This window comes from Lepidochelys kempii, chromosome 7, assembly GCF_965140265.1.
Source record: "Lepidochelys kempii isolate rLepKem1 chromosome 7, rLepKem1.hap2, whole genome shotgun sequence".
In the NCBI taxonomy this organism is placed as follows: domain Eukaryota; kingdom Metazoa; phylum Chordata; order Testudines; family Cheloniidae; genus Lepidochelys; species Lepidochelys kempii.
Window position 1 is genome coordinate 81960679 of NC_133262.1, and position 15416 is coordinate 81976094.

The following is a 15416-nucleotide window of genomic DNA, read 5'->3' on the forward strand; positions in this document are numbered from 1 at the left end:
ACGAAGGGGGTCTGACAAAACTGGGCAACAAAATAGCAGGTGAAATTCAGTGTTGATAAATGCAAAGTAATGCACGTTGGAAAACGTAATCCCACCTATCCAAACAAAATGATAGGGTCTAAATTAACTTTTTCCACTCAAGAAAGAGATCTTGGAGACATTGTGAATTGTTCTCTGAAAACATCTGTTCAATACGCAGCAGCAGTCAAAAAAGCTAACAGAGTGTTAGGTAGTAAAATTTCAGGGAAGGGCATATTTCCCAGGCCCTCCTCTGTAAGTCACCATCCCATTCCATTCATAGATATGCTTCCCTGTCACTGTAAATTTGAAAACCTTTGTGGCATACACGTCAGTGCCAAGTCAGCTAGCTTGGAATAAAATCTCCCTTTGCCATTCTGGAACCCCTAGCATCATTATGTCCTTGAGAATGTGGAATGCCTGAAATACAGAGAATGCTTATGTAGTAAGCCACGGCGCTCCTCTCCATTCAAAGGTCTGCAGTTTTAAAACCAAAAGCAATACTAAATTGTCATTTGTAATACTAAATTGTAATTGTGTAGTCTTTTCACTGTGATTCACTGATTGGGGTCCATTCTGCTTCTGGGAGCTCAGGTGATCCTCTCAGAATATACTGAAGCTCAGTTTTACAAAATATAATTTTTTGGCCTTGAGATTCCATAAGGCACTTTTGCCTATAGATACCCTGAACCTGTTTAGAAGCACTGAAATCATAATGCACTGTTTGATTTCTACTTTTACTCCCTTCAACCTCTTCCAGCTCGGCTGTGTAGGCCCACTGAAGCAGGTCCTTAGGATACAGAATTGTCACAGACCAGTCCAATCAGATGCTTTTTCAAAATGAATATATGGAGGACATTCTGGACAGGGCCAACAAGCAGGTGAAGTACCAGAGGGAGAAGGGTTCATGACAAGAGGGAAGGCACAACCAGGCAGCAGAGCAAGAGGAGAGAATTTCAGCACACAAGGAGAGACTTGCAGCTCAGTTTCTGGAGCAGGAACATTGGCTGAGGGAGGATGTTAGAATCCAGCAGAAAGACCTGTTCAAGAGGCTACTGACACTTACGGCCACCAGAGTACAGGCTCCTGCTGCACCCAAACTACGTGCTGAGTCCCCTTCACAGTGCCATGTGCTGCAGACCTGGAATATTTTGGACAATTCCATGGTTGGGTGGACCAGACAAGCAGGACTCGATAGCAGCTGGACAAGGTAAATCTGTCCCATGCAGTCCTTCACCCCTACTGCATACCTCCACCCCTGTGCTGACCCCATACTCCCTACATGCTTTCACTCTTGTGCAGCTGGGTACCCCCAGGAATGCCTTCACCCCCCACCCCCTTCGCAACAGCACCAAGTGGGTGCTATAAATGTGGAAAGAAGGGAAAGGGGTGTAGGGGACATGCAACAGTAGGGGCTTATTTGTTGGCACTGGTTTCACTGTTCAATGTTTGGTTTATGGACTTTATTCTATTACTGGTTTTGTTGTTAGTTTATTACTGGGGTTTTGGTACGCTAATGGCGGGCTGGCAACGGTTTTATTTTATTTTTTTTCAAATTAATCTTAAAATATAAAGACTTTTATTTTACTAAGAAATGTTATTACTATTAGTGCATCACATTATATAAAGTGTATTTCAAATAATAAAGATAAACACATGATAAGGGACAACTGGTAAGTTGAATCCAATCACTATTTCTTAATACTTTTATCTACCTCAAGCCATACGCCATACTGTAAATCCACAATTCTTGCCACACATCCCTCTCCCCATTGCATAAGCAGTCATCTCATTCACAAGTACAATGCAGGGGAATCAATCCCCATCACCCTCATTTCATAAGCAGTTATATTGTTCACAAGTACAGTGTATGGCAGTCAATCTCCCTCCCCCATTTTTATATGATGTGGCAGTGCCCCAGTTACTGGAAATATTGTACAAGCACATGTATAAACATACTATTCTCCCTTTTCCATTGGGCCATGCAAATCCATAATGGGGCTGCACAGAGTGTCCCTGATCTGTATTGGCCCAGGTACCTCCTGTGCAGCTGTGATACGTGCACTTTCTGGTTAAGTGAACTGGTTCAGCAATCTGTTAGTGTCATAGGTCCATTCAGAGTCAAATGGCTCGCCATGGGCTTTGCAAAGATTGTTGGAGAAAACAGGAAGCCACAATAATGCAGACAGCATTGATGACACAGGAATCTAAATGGGTCTGCAGGCAGCACCAACAGGATTTCAATCAGCTGAACACATATATTCAGCCATCATTCTGCACAAGCTGAAAGTGTAATTAAACCTTTTTTTTTGGCCAGGCAAAAGAGGGTACATGGGGTCCCCCAGACAGTAACTCCATTTAGGACAATGGCAGTTAGTGGCAATAGTGTCCCAGCCTGTCCATGAATGTAGACTTTTGATAATCAGATAACCCTGGCATCATTAACTCTTCCAGAGAGCCCACATTGACATCCATAAATCAGCAGTTACTTCAGGAATATTGTTTATGCCCACCACTTTTGGGTAAATCACCCAAATCGTCAAACAGTGGTAGCTATGATATCTCCGAAACCTCTGTGACCGCTTTACCCAAGTTGACTTTCCAACACTGAACTGGTTAGCAATGGATTTGTAGCAGTCTGGGATAGCCAGCTTCCAAACAATTATAGACTCGCTTCCTGACCTACATGGCAGCGGCTATTTGTGTGTCCTGACACTGGAGGGTGGGGGTAAGCTGCTCACAAAGCTCCAGAAATGTGGCTTTTCTTCAAAAGTTCTGTACCTACTGGTAGTTATCTGAAGTCTGTATGACAATGTGATCCCACAAGTCTGTGCTTGTTGCCCTGCTCCAGAAAGGCTGGTCTACGTAGGGGCCAGCAGTGGCTATACCAAGAGTCACAAGGAGCATCGGCAAGTTCAAGTCTTCTATGTCTATATCCTCCTCCTCCTCCACCAGGAGTCTTTGATAGGTCAGAAAATGCCACCAGAATGTCCACCAGTGTCTCATGGATACTCTGCCTATTTGCTGAAATAGGAACAAAAACACAAGCAAGAAAAGATCTTCAAATGGTAACTCCTCCATGTTGCTGGCTGCGGTTGCTGAGACCATGTAGACCCAAAAGACAGATTGGCAGGAAGTGTTGGGAACTTTGTGGGTTGTGAAAACTTCCTGTAATGTACGGTTGTACAGTCAGGTTGTTCCACACCTCACCACAAACCAGGGGCTAGAGTGGCCACAGCTGGGAAGGCACTGGGAAGCTTGGGATATGGTGGTTTGACTTGAGTCAGTGTACTGATGAGTGGATGTTGGTGACCCAGGTTTGGGATCTGAGGCCAGAAATTGTAAACCTATGCTTCATGTTTTGAGGCTCTGTGTCACAGTCATAGGTAGTGGGGCTAATGACGTAGCCCCACTTGATTGTCATGTCTTTAGACTAGCCAACTCCAGTGAGGAGTTGATTAAGATGTTATATGGTCCAGGGAGGCACATGGGATTTATGGGGAGAGTGGGACTACCAGAGAAGCTTCTTATTTTTCTCCGTGGAGGGTGGGGACATGACAGAGCTTTTATTTTTCTTCCAATTCCCTCAGTATATTTGCATATCCTCCTCTGGATAGGGAGGGAATAGTAGCAGCTTCTCTTTCTCGATGAGTGACTAATTGAGCACCTATGGATGAGCATGCCATTTTTATGCTGGTTCTGCTATAGGCCATGTACACAAAGATGCATATTTCATAGGCATATGCACATTCTCTCCTTGTTTGAATTAAAAATAATAGGGCAATGTTTTAAAACCAACAATCACACCATCTTGAATACCAACCCAACATTGAACCCCCGGATCTAATAAATTCATGATTTGTACAGGCACATTGGCCATCACTTACTAAGAAGTGATGAACTTTAATTATGAAACCATAATTAATAGAATAATTTGTTTTGTGCATTTTTTAAAACCTAAAGCCAAAAGGTTGGGTCTAAAATGATTTTCAGTGTCCATTTTTAGGTGAAAGCTCCTATACACTGATGGCAAATGCCTGGTTAGAAAACAAAGTCTGGGGGACAAACCTGCAGTGGTTGGTCCCAGTGGAGGAACCAACAAGAACCTATTAGGTCTTTTCCATCTCTCCTCTTAATGATTCTGTAAAGAATTAGTCAATTTCGCTTTCATTGAAGGCATCTCTTGTATTATGGGAGCATTTGCGCTACACATGGTATTCTCAGCTAATTTCTCCTTCAGTCAGTCTCCTGTTATGAGAGAGGGAAAGGGCAGTCTCCTGCCTAAAGAGGCCAGGGAGGGCAGGGCAAGGAATCCCACTCCAGCTAGGGGGATCCAGCTCGCGTTTTGCTTTCTACTAGGAGGGGTAGGTCCAGCGAGAGCATAGCCGAGCCTCCCTCCCAGAGGGTCTGGCCTGGGGAGAGGCTAGCCGTCCGGGGAGAGCAGCATATTTTACTCCCCAGTGCCACTGGGTATCCATATTCCGCACGGGGCTTATTTTGCTCTCCGAGCTCGCTGCTTGGAGGGACACGCCGCGCCCCAAGAGCCATGGAACTCCACTTGCTCCTCTCCAGCTGTGGCTCGCTCAGCCATGCACGGATCGCCCTTTCCTGTTAGTATCCTACTGACAATGCAACAGCCTTGGTATGTATTTGGAATCAATCCCCGGAGCAGTTAACGCGCCCGAGTCGGTGGCAAAGCCCCCTTTTATGCGTGGAGCCGGTTTCCTGTCTGCTTTAGTGGGTTGGTTAAAGTAGAGTAACGACTTATTCGATAGTTCCAAAGTTTAGCTGCAACCTCCTTAGGAGAGACGTGGAAAGTGCAATCAGGGACACCCAGGCAAGCAGCTCGTAAAACTCACAACTAGTCGGTAAGCTGCCTAGGCGGTTCTCTTACGGGACGGTAGAGCTCTGCACGGACGTTTGGGGGGGAAATAAAGAAATATTGGCGTGTATTTAAATGAAAGACAGTTTGTTGGCTAAGCGACTGAGACCGTCCGGGCTCTGCTCGTGCTGCTGCCTTGTTTGCGCTACAGCAGCTAGCTAGAGCCTGCCTGGAAAAACCCGCCAGGCAAGCAAAGCTGCCTTAAACCTCCATGGAAGGGCAGGGAACAATTAAAGGGACACTGACCAGGAGTTTGGGCTCTAGTGTGCCTTTTAAAAAGAAAGGAACGGCCATGCAGCATCCTTTGGAGGTTGCTTTTAAGGTGGGTTTGGGGGTTTTAATCTAAGTAAATCTTTTTTTCTCTCTCTCCTTTCTCTTTAAAAGCCCTGGGGCAAATTCTGGTCTGTTCATTTAGATTTACAGCAGTGTAACTCCATGGATCTGTATGGAGTCTCTCTCGATTTACATCACTGTACCTGAAAGCCTAATTTGACCCATTGTTTGGCTCCTCTCTGCATGAAAAGATTTACAATAGTAGCCCGAGACCACCTCTGACTACTTTTCTACCTCTTGCAAAAATAAACCCCCAGGTATGTCTTGAGTAGGAACAGGGCCAGCTGCTTATTTTTGGGGCTGGCAGGTATTTTACACTGCAAACACACACCCCATAGCACTAACTAGAAAGGGCAAGTCATTTGCCCATGTGCTCAACAAGGCCTCTCATTTTAGGAGCCCATCACAATACAGGCAACTGGAGAAGGATAGCAACTTGCCTGTAGGGCTGGTTCCAGAGATTCCTAAAAGCATGAGCATAGTGAGCCAGCCATTTGCTTATGTGGCCAGTGAGGCCCCTCACATTGAGACACTTAGAATACATGCTGAGATGGAGGGTCAGCAGGGGAACAGGCCCTCCTACCACACTTAATTGTGAGTCACAAGAAGGTAGTTCCTATTGCTGCTGCTCCACAAACAGTTGCGGGGGATTACTGAAAATATTTCCCCTAGAAAGGTGTTTTGTTAGTAGAAAAGGAGGAAGACTGGGCCTCCCCTCAGAAGTTTGTTGCTGTTGAGTTCCAACCTGGAGAAATAAACTGAGGCAGATTGGTTGGATGAATTGGTAGGAGTCAGGAGGTTTGAATTGATGATGGTTTGTCAAGACTGGGAAGAGATCTGGTACAGATAGTTTACTGTGGGTCTGTTGGTCTTCAGGGAATTTAGAGGGAGTAGGGTAGTTTACTGGATAAAATTGATTGGGGCCAGGTGGCTTGTCTGAGAGGAATTGATTGGGGCCAGGTGGCTTGTTTGCGAGGGGGCAGAGGTTAGTACACTTAGAATTTACATCTCTCTACTATCTCAAAAAGACATGCTATTAAAAATGGGCCTGATTCATCCCTGGTGTAACATAGCAGAAATCAGTGGAGTTACACTGGGGATAAATTTGGCTAGTTACAAATTGACACAATCTGTGGAGGTGTTTACATTTATTACATCACTTGTATCTCTGGCTGCATAACAGCTGTTTAACTTAATGAGATACTATTCCTTTAAGGAGTAGAAGGAAGTGTGCATGTAGGCATCCAGAGCAGGGCATGAGCACGCTGATGTCACCATGCACGTGGAGTTACAAGAATCAGGCTGTGTAAACAAACTTGTCAATGGTGTTATACCAGGAATCAATTTGGCCTAATGTCTCCAATTTTAAAAATCTTAATATAAAATTAGGAAATTGTAAAACTGGACAAATATGCGCTTGTAATATGATGCATCTAAAATGCTTTTAGTAAAAACGCTGGTTAGAAGAATGACTTGTAGATTTGTGTCTTTTTAAACTTCAAAGCTAACAAAATTTATATAAAAATGAAGACTTCTAATTAACAGATCTCTCCGGTTGATTTCAGTAACTTTTTTTTTTTAAGCTAAGATTTATTCTGGTTTTAGGAATTCTTCTATGAAATGACCCAAGCTTGTAGGTGCCGCGCTCCTTCTGCTCCCAATCAGTTTACTTCTCTGTCTGGGCGGAGCTGGAGAAGTAGCCTAGTTAGCCCTAAAGGTAACAGCAGCTGTCTCTCTATGCAGCTGAGGAGTAGCATTGATGTGCCCTGAAGGGAATCATGTCTAGTCCTTCTTAGGCAGGAGCTCGACCATATTTTGGGTCTATAAGGATGGACTGATCATGTAAAGCAGGTAATCAAAAAATTAAATGAAAAGTGAGGTGTACAAAATAATTCTTTGACATTTGAGAGCTCTTCACAGCAAACACAAATCTTTGATCTATAATATTTTTGAAGTCTTTATTGATTGTGTGTGTTTTGCTGGCATGTTGCTCACAACTGTGAATGTTTGTCTAAGCATTTGCATTCTAAGCTCTGGTTTTAGTCACTTATTACTTTCCAAAACACTCACCTTTCAGACTTATTTTTTCCAGGCTTAGTCTCTGCCTGAAGGTTAATTTTTTTTTTTATTGTGGTTTATTTAAAGTGGTTCAACCACTTTTTTTTTTAAAGAAGAAAAACAGTTTCTCTGCAAAAATACATGCAATTTTTAAACTTTAAATATTTTTAATGCAGAACTAGAGTGGGAGAAAAAGCCTTATTTCTTAGTGGGGAACAGTTAATTCAAAAGTGCTTTGGACTATCTTAGTAATAACTAAAAAGAAAAGGAGTACTTGTGGCACCTTAGAGACTAACCAATTTATTTGAGCATGAGCTTTCGTGAGCTACAGCTCACGGATGAAGTGAGCTGTAGCTCACGAAAGCTCATGCTCAAATAAATTGGTTAGTCTCTAAGGTGCCACAAGTACTCCTTTTCTTTTTAGTTATTACTAACACAGCTGTTACTCTGAAATTAGTAATAACTGTTTTCAGTTTGAGTGATGCGCCTTTAAAAGTTACTTTGGGCCAATAGAGCAGTTGGTACCATTTTTTAGTACAACTTCACAACATTAGGAGCAAAGGTTGACTGTACTGAACATGGAATAAGGCAGAGCTGCACACTTCTTGTAAGAATGCACCAGGCCATGCTCACAAAGTGTACACATTTTAAAAGGATTTAATGCCAATATTTAAGAGGGTTTCTTTGTTCTTGTGGCACCAACTGTCGTGTCTTCCAGCCTTTTTATCACTCATACCTATTTAGCTAAAATTGTGAAAGGCTTTTGTAGTGTTATTTTCAAAACATTGACAAGTGTGCTTATCAGTCTCATTCACTGTGCATACTGTAAATTGTGGATTGAGGGCATAAACTTGCAAAATGCTAAGTGCCCATATCTCCTATTGAAGTCCTGCAGAATTAAAGGTGTTGAGCAGTTTGGAGGATTGAGCCAGGAATCAAGCAGCCTTGCCTTGCTCAAATAAATTTGTTAGTCTCTAAGGTGCCACAAGTACTTCTTTTCTTTTTGCCTCATCAGGGATGTGATCCTACAAGCTGCTCCACATGGTAGAACCTTTGCACCTGGGCAGAACAGATTTCAGGATCAGGGCTTTGGTGTCTGATCTAGCATGTGCCAAAGTTATTTTTTGCCATGGATTTTATGGGAGAACGATTGGTTCTTTGGTGCACATTGCCCACAGTGCTTCATTCATTGTGCACACAGTAAAGTCTGTAAACCATTTAATTAACCAATTTCTACAGTTACACTATTAGAAATTTTAGGAACAAATTCAGATTTGGCTGCTTACACCAAGTCTGGTGTATTCATGGAGAATAATATGGGAAATATGATGTCATTATGTAAGTCAGTGGTGAAGCCTCATCTGGAATACTATAAAGGACTGGTCATCCCATCTCAAACAGAATATTGCAGAATTAGAAGAGGTTAGGAGAAGGGTAATGAGTATAGGTAGGGGCATGAAAAACTCATAAGAAGAGAGCCTGAACGGATTGGGATTGTTTACCTTAGGAAAAGAAACTAATGAAAGGAGACATAATAATGAATGGTACTGAGAAGGCAGATCAAGAGCTTCTGTTCTCCCTGTCTCAAACACAAGAGCAAGGGGACAGTCAATTAAATTAGAAGATAGCAAATTCAAAACTGATAAAAAGGAAAAAACTCTTCACCACCACCACTCCTGCACATAATTAGACTATGGAACTCATTGCCACATTAGGTTGAAGCCAAAGATTTAGCAAGATTTTAAAAGGGATTGGACATTGATCTGGCTAACAAGAACATCCAGAGTGATACTAAATACTAACAAAAGTCTTGGAAAGGATATCAAAACCATATGCTTTGGGGCTTAAGCCAGTTGTTAACTGATAGACATTAGCTTGAGATGTAATGTGCTGGCCAATTTTCTCACATCTGCCTATTGGGAATGGGCAACAAGGGATGGATCACTTGATGATTACCTGTTCTGTTCATTCCCTCTGGAGCACCTGGTATTGGCCACTGTCAGAAGACAGGATACTGGGCTAGATGGACCTTTAGTCTGACCCAGTATGGCTTTTCTTATGTACTGCAGAATTCTTACATCTTCCTCTGAAGGATCTGGTGCTGGTCACTATTGGAGACAAAATATTAGCTAGATGGACCTTTGGTTTGGTAAAGTCCAGGATGGCAACTCCTATGTTCCTAATTCTGAATTTGGTCCATAATACTATGTACTTGGATTTTTGGTTTATATGAATGTTCCAAGGTATTTTTTTCCCCATCATGCAAATCTCTGACTTTTAAAAACATATGTATACATAGAAACAAAATGTAGTTTCATTAGTGCATCCAAGCATGGTAAAATTAGGGTCCTAACCTAGTCCTTGCCTTGTTTGTGATTGTTTCTGGTTATTTGCCTGGATAGTACTCTTTTTTTTTTTTTTTTTTTTTCCCCTTGCAGCTGTGTTTTTGAGGGGTCACTGCTCTCTTTCATGATGTCATTAAAAGACTGCTGTTATTTAAAGAACCTACATCTCATATAATATCAGGGTTGGAAGGGACGTCAGGAGGTCATCTAGTCCAACCCCCTGCTCAAAGCAGGACCAATCCCCAATTTTTGCCCCAGATCCCTAAGTGGCCCCCTCAAGGATTGAACTCACAACCCTGGGTTTAGCAGGCCAATGCTCAAAACCACTGAGCTATCCCTTCCTCCCCCCACCCCAAAACAAGGTCCCACTGAGATTTGAACTCAGATTACTGGATTCAGAGTCCAGAGTGCTAACCATTACACCATGGAACCAGCTGTAGTTCTTTTTAAATGCTTCCCATTTCTCTTTCTCCTCGTAAAAGATTGTATCTGAAAAACACGAGTGTTCTAAACAAACCTACTACTACTAAAATACTCTAGTATAAAGAAAATAGTATGTGGAGGATTTTTTATACTATATAAAGAATTAACGTAAATTCAAAAATATGACTTTGTGACAGCTTGTCTGTGATTTGGGGCCAAATCCAGCAACTGCTTCTCAAACAGAACTCCCATGGAACTCAATGAGAGTTTTTTGCCTAGGTAAGGACTGGAACAGGGGTGGACAAACTTTTTGGATCAAGGGCCACATCTGGGTGGGGAAATTGCTTGCAGGGCCATGAATGTAGGGCTGGGGCAGGGGGTTGGGGTGTGGGAGGGAGTGTAAGGTGTAGGAGGGGGTGTGGTGTGCAGGAAGGGGCTCAGGGCAAGGGGTTGGGGCAGAGGAGGGGTGCGGGGTGTACAAGGGGGCTCAGGGCAGTGAAGGGGGTTGGGGTACAAGAGGGGGTGCACAGTGCGGGAGGGGGTTCAGGGCAGGAGGTTGCGGTGCAAGAGGGGTGCAGCAGGGGGGCTCAGGGCAGGGGGTTAGGATGCAGGGTGCAGGCAGGCGGCACGGCAGGGGGTTGGGGTGCAGGCAGGGGGCTCAGGGAATTGGGGTGCAGGCAGGGAGTTGGGGTGCAGGAGGGGTGTGGAAGGGGGCTCAGGGAAGGGGCTTGAGGTGCAGGCAGGGGGCTCAGGGCAGAGAGTTGGGATGTGGGGTGCAGGAGGGGTTCGGGCTCCGGCCTGGAGCCAGTTACCTGCAGCAGCTCTGAGGTGGCAGCGGCATGCACCGGGGCCAGGGCAGGCTGCCTGCCCAGGTTGTGGCCCTGCACCACTGTGGAAAGTGACCAGCACCATGTCCATGCAGCCTTTGTGGGTGGGGGCAGAGGGCTCCACGCGCTGCCCTCGCCTGCAGGTACCTCCCCCGAAGCTCCCATTAGCTGCAGTTCCCTGTTCCCAGCCAATGGGCTGTAGTTTGCCCAACCCTGGACTAGGAGAATGAGCTCTTGGTTAGTTTCATAGCATTGTTATATTTATATATGGGGCATTATTTAAATCAGTGGAATCATTCCACATTTATACCAGTATAAAGAAGAGCAGACTGTAAGTATCTGGCATTTGCTCCTAGCATAGTGCACAAGGGGAGGATATGTTTCAAACTTAAACCCTTCCTTTTTTTCCTTTATTTTTAATGTAAATAACAAACCAGCATCAATCTGTAGTGGTCTATTCTAGAATTGTTCTCTACAGGACCCCTCATTTCCCATTCTAGTTCCTTCTACTTCAGGCTCAAACCCTTTACTGCTCCTGGAATGGAGACAAGAGGACCCATCTGGTCTGTCTGCCAGGTGAGTCATCAGAACAGCTTTACATCTCTGTGCAAGGTCCTAAAACTGACAACTTGTTAGATTGCCCCATTATATTTGGACACTGACAAGTTAGTGTAGACATTTTGAAATTAGATTGTTTACGGGCTACAAAAGTTAAGATGATGTAAAGTTACATTAAATTGCCCTTGAGAGGTCATTCCATGTGCCGCTTCTCCATGAGACCCTTTTATCTGATGCACGGAACTGCATTGGGTGAGTTGTCTCTCGCTCATTGCTGGAAAAGGGAGAGTCACTAATGCAGGAATACTGTCAGGTTAAAATAAAACCTTGGGGGGGAGGGGTTAATGCATAATCTGTGCTTACTCATAACACCAGATCAGTAAACAGAAATAATTGTAAATCATGTTTACATATGTGACATTTGACTAGAAACCAGAGGAATCTGAATTTGTAAACATTTGTTGACAGTAAAACTTCAGGGTCACGAATACCAGAGTTATGAACTGATTGATCAACCACACACCTAATTTGGAACTGGAAGTATGCAATCAGGCAGAAGCAGAGAACAAAATAAATAAATAAATAAATAAAGCAAGCAAACACTGCACAGAACTGTGTTAAACGTAAACTACTAAAAAAAAAAAGGAAACGTTTAAAAAAAATTTGACAAGGTAAGGAAACTGTTTCTGTGCTTGTTTCATTAAAATTAAGATGGTTAAAAGCATTTTTCTTCTGCATAAGTAAAGACTTAATATAGCTTTGAAACAATATTCAGTTGTAAACTTTTGAAAGAACAACCATAACATTTTGTTCAGAGTTGCAAACGTTTCTTAGTTCTGAACAACCACCATCCCCGAGATGTTCATAACTCTGAGGTTCTACTGTATCACTATTAAAGCACTTGCTGAATGTGCAGGATTTACCAGCTCCTCCCTGGGTGTGGGCACTGGCTGCTAGTAGGGGCCCTAGTGGTTTGAGGAGCATGTGCCAGTTCCTTTCCCAATGGTCTGATAGCAGGAAATGGTAGGGTTGCCAACTTTCTAAACATACAAAACTAAACACCCTTGCCCTGCCCCTTCTCTGAGGCCTTGCCCCCACTCACTCCATCCCCCGCTCCCCCATCGCTCACTCTCCTCTCCCCTCACTCACTTGCTTATTTTTACCTGGCTGGGGCAGGGGATTGGCGTACAGGAGGGGATGAGGGCTCCGGCTGGGGGTGCAGGCTCTGGGGTGGGGCTGTGTATAAGGTGTTTGGGGTGCAGGAGGAGGCTCCGAGCTGGGGGGTGAAGCTGAGAGGTTCAGAGTGTGGTAGGGGGCTCTGGGCTGAGGCAGGGTGTTGGAGGGACTGGGCTCCAGGCTGGGGGTGTGGGTTCCAGGGTCGGGCCAGAAATGAGGGGTTCAGGGTGCAGGAGGGGGGCTCAGGGTTGGGGCAGAGGGTTGGGCTGTGGGAGGGGGTTCGGGCTCCGGGCAGTGCTTACCTCGGGTGGCTTCCCGGAAGCGGCAACATGTTCCTAAGCGTAGGGATGGCCAGGTGGCTCTGCATCTGCATGGTGCACGTGCCACACTGCATCTGCGCGCAGGCGCCGCACCCTGCTGCTCCCATTGGCTGTGGTTCCTGACCAATGGGAGCTGCAGAGCCGGTGCACAAGGCGGGGGCAGCACATGGAGCCCCCCTGGCTGCCCTTGCACCTGGGAGCTAGAGGGACATGTCTCCGCTTCCAGGAGCCACACGGAGCCAGGTAAAGAGCCTGCCAGCCCCGCCAACTGGACTTTTAACAGCCCAGTCAGCTGTGCTGACCAGAGACGCCAGGGTCCCTTCCTGACTGGTTGAAAACCGGACACCTGGCAATCCTAGAAAGTGGGTGTAGGCAGTACTAGTGGGGCAGAAACTCCAAATTCCTCTCCTCCTGCATGAGAATAAGTGGTGTTCCCATCCCCATTACTTGTTGTTCCCCTTTCAATCTCTCCCTTCATATTACAAACTACAGGGAAAAGGATAATTTGTTAGGAAAAAAGAGTGTGGATGGTAGAACTTGTGATTTTAGGGCATGTGGAGTTTGTGTGTGTGTGTTGATACATGCAAGAAAGGGTAATCCGTAACTTTGTTTGCTTCCAAGTCTCTTCCTCGTTCATCCACCCTCACTCGCTCTACCACACTCAACTCTAAAATTCATTTGCTGTGTTTCCCCAGAAGCCACCTCTCCTTTTCTTGTACCCAAGCTATTCATTCTCCCTTTTTTGTCCTTCAGAGTCCAGTCTTTGAGGTGTTCCTCCTTCCCCGGTCCATTCTCCGCTTGTCCCATCATACCCCTTCTAACAGTTCAAGTCCACTTCTGTTTGGAAATATCAATTACTTCTGGCTTGCTCTTTCCCAGATACCCCCCCAGTTCATCACTTTTTACTGACCATCCCATTGTTTGTGTTTGCTTCTTCCTCCCCCACTATTTTATCAGCTCACCTCCTCTCCACACAACATTTAATCCTCTGCTCCCTCTTTATATTCCTCACCAAAGCATTTCCTCTCTGAATTCCCCCGCCCCAGCCCTCACGTCTCGTTCTGTTTTCCTTCCCATCCCAGCATTTAATAATTCCCCCCTCCCCTCCAACATTTAATTCTTTCCCACGTCAGACCTGCAGCATTTCATCTTCTGGCCCCTATCCCCTACTGTGGGCATTTTAAGCCTTTTTTCCATCATCTTTTATTTTTAGAATCTTATTTTCTTCCTTTGTTTGCCTTCAAGAAATGGGAGAGGTGTGGGTCTCTTGGCTTTTCTCTCCTTCCTCAGCAGAATCTTTGCAGAGAGGAACACACTGAAGTCTTCCTGCCTTGGTCCCATGCAAAATGATGGAGTATCTAGCCTGAACTCTCTTGGCGTGGTGATTGGGGTGTGCATGAGTGCGAAACAGTAGTCTGAGCCTCCCCCACTGAGCAACTGCAGCAAGGGAGATAAACTGAGATCTTCACTCACCCCTCCAGCCCTGAGAAAGTTAACCCTGGAGTCCCCTCTCACATTCTACACTGGGGGAGGTAGGGGGAGGAGGAGATGCAGAGTTAGTCCAAAGTAGCTGGCTGTAAGGGGGAAGGGAATTCTTGCAGATCTTTTTAAAAAAACAAACAGCATGTATGTGTGTGGGGTACTGGTTACTACACATGCTGGGGTATCAGGCAGTCCCCTCAATATATCCAGCCAGCTTTGATTGGTTGCAGAGGATTGGCAGCCACTTAGGCCTTGTCTGTATTTAAACATTTTGCCACTTTATCTTTGCTGTCATTGTGAAAGCAGCAAACTCCAAATCCCACCCCTTTGTAGACAGATATACCAGTGAAAGAATGCTTATATCAGTGGAGCGGTATCTAGACTAGGGCTTGTACTGGTATAACTGTATCAGTAAAAATCAGATCCCTTACCTACACAGCTATGCAGGTAGTTTTTAAGTGTAGACCAGGCCTTAGAAGGGGGTAAGTAATAATAAAATACTTTCTTCCTCCTTAGATGAATAACTACTCTGTAGATGAATGAAATATTTCTTCCTCTATAGCAGAGGTGGGCAAACTACGGCCTGCAGGCCACATCCGGCCCGTGGGCCCCTTCCCCGCAGCCTCGGCTCACTGCGCCACTGGTGCAATGCTCTGGGCGGCGGGGGTGTGAGTTCCTGGGGCAGCGCAGCTGCAAAGCCCGGCCTGACCCAGTGCTCTGTGCTGCGCGGTGGCGTGGCTGGCTCCAGCCAGGCAGCACAGCCGTAGCGCTGCCAGCCACCGGTGCTCCAGGCAGCGCGGCAAGGGGGCAGGGCGTGGGGGGATTGGATAGAGGGTAGGGGAGTTTGCGGGGGTGGACAGGGTTTGGGGTGGTCAGAGAGTGGGGAATGGGGGGGGGTTGAATGGGGGCTGTCAGGAAGAAGGAAGGTTTGTATGGGGTAGCAGGGGGCAGTCAGGGGTGGGAGTTCCGGAGGTAGTCAGGGGACAGGGAAAAG

General features: G+C 45.3%; 1 protein-coding gene and 1 non-coding gene across 5 annotated transcripts in view; one reads left to right on the top strand and one right to left on the bottom strand.

Moving 5' to 3' along the window:
- The first annotated feature begins 4410 nt into the window (after positions 1–4410).
- TET1 (tet methylcytosine dioxygenase 1) overlaps positions 4411–15416 on the top strand; it is a 132145-nt gene continuing 121139 nt past the window's right edge. For 2 of the 4 annotated variants that reach the window (XM_073353484.1, XM_073353483.1), the window contains exon 1: positions 4414–4660. The gene's annotated coding sequence lies outside the window, so the exon portion shown is untranslated. Of the gene's footprint in view, positions 4661–11386; positions 11463–15416 lie in introns of all 4 variants that reach the window. The other 2 variants (XM_073353481.1, XM_073353482.1) reach the window with 2 other exon arrangements.
- Positions 9997–10068, bottom strand: TRNAQ-CUG (transfer RNA glutamine (anticodon CUG)). Its single transcript has one exon. It is a non-coding gene; the product is annotated as a tRNA-Gln (tRNA).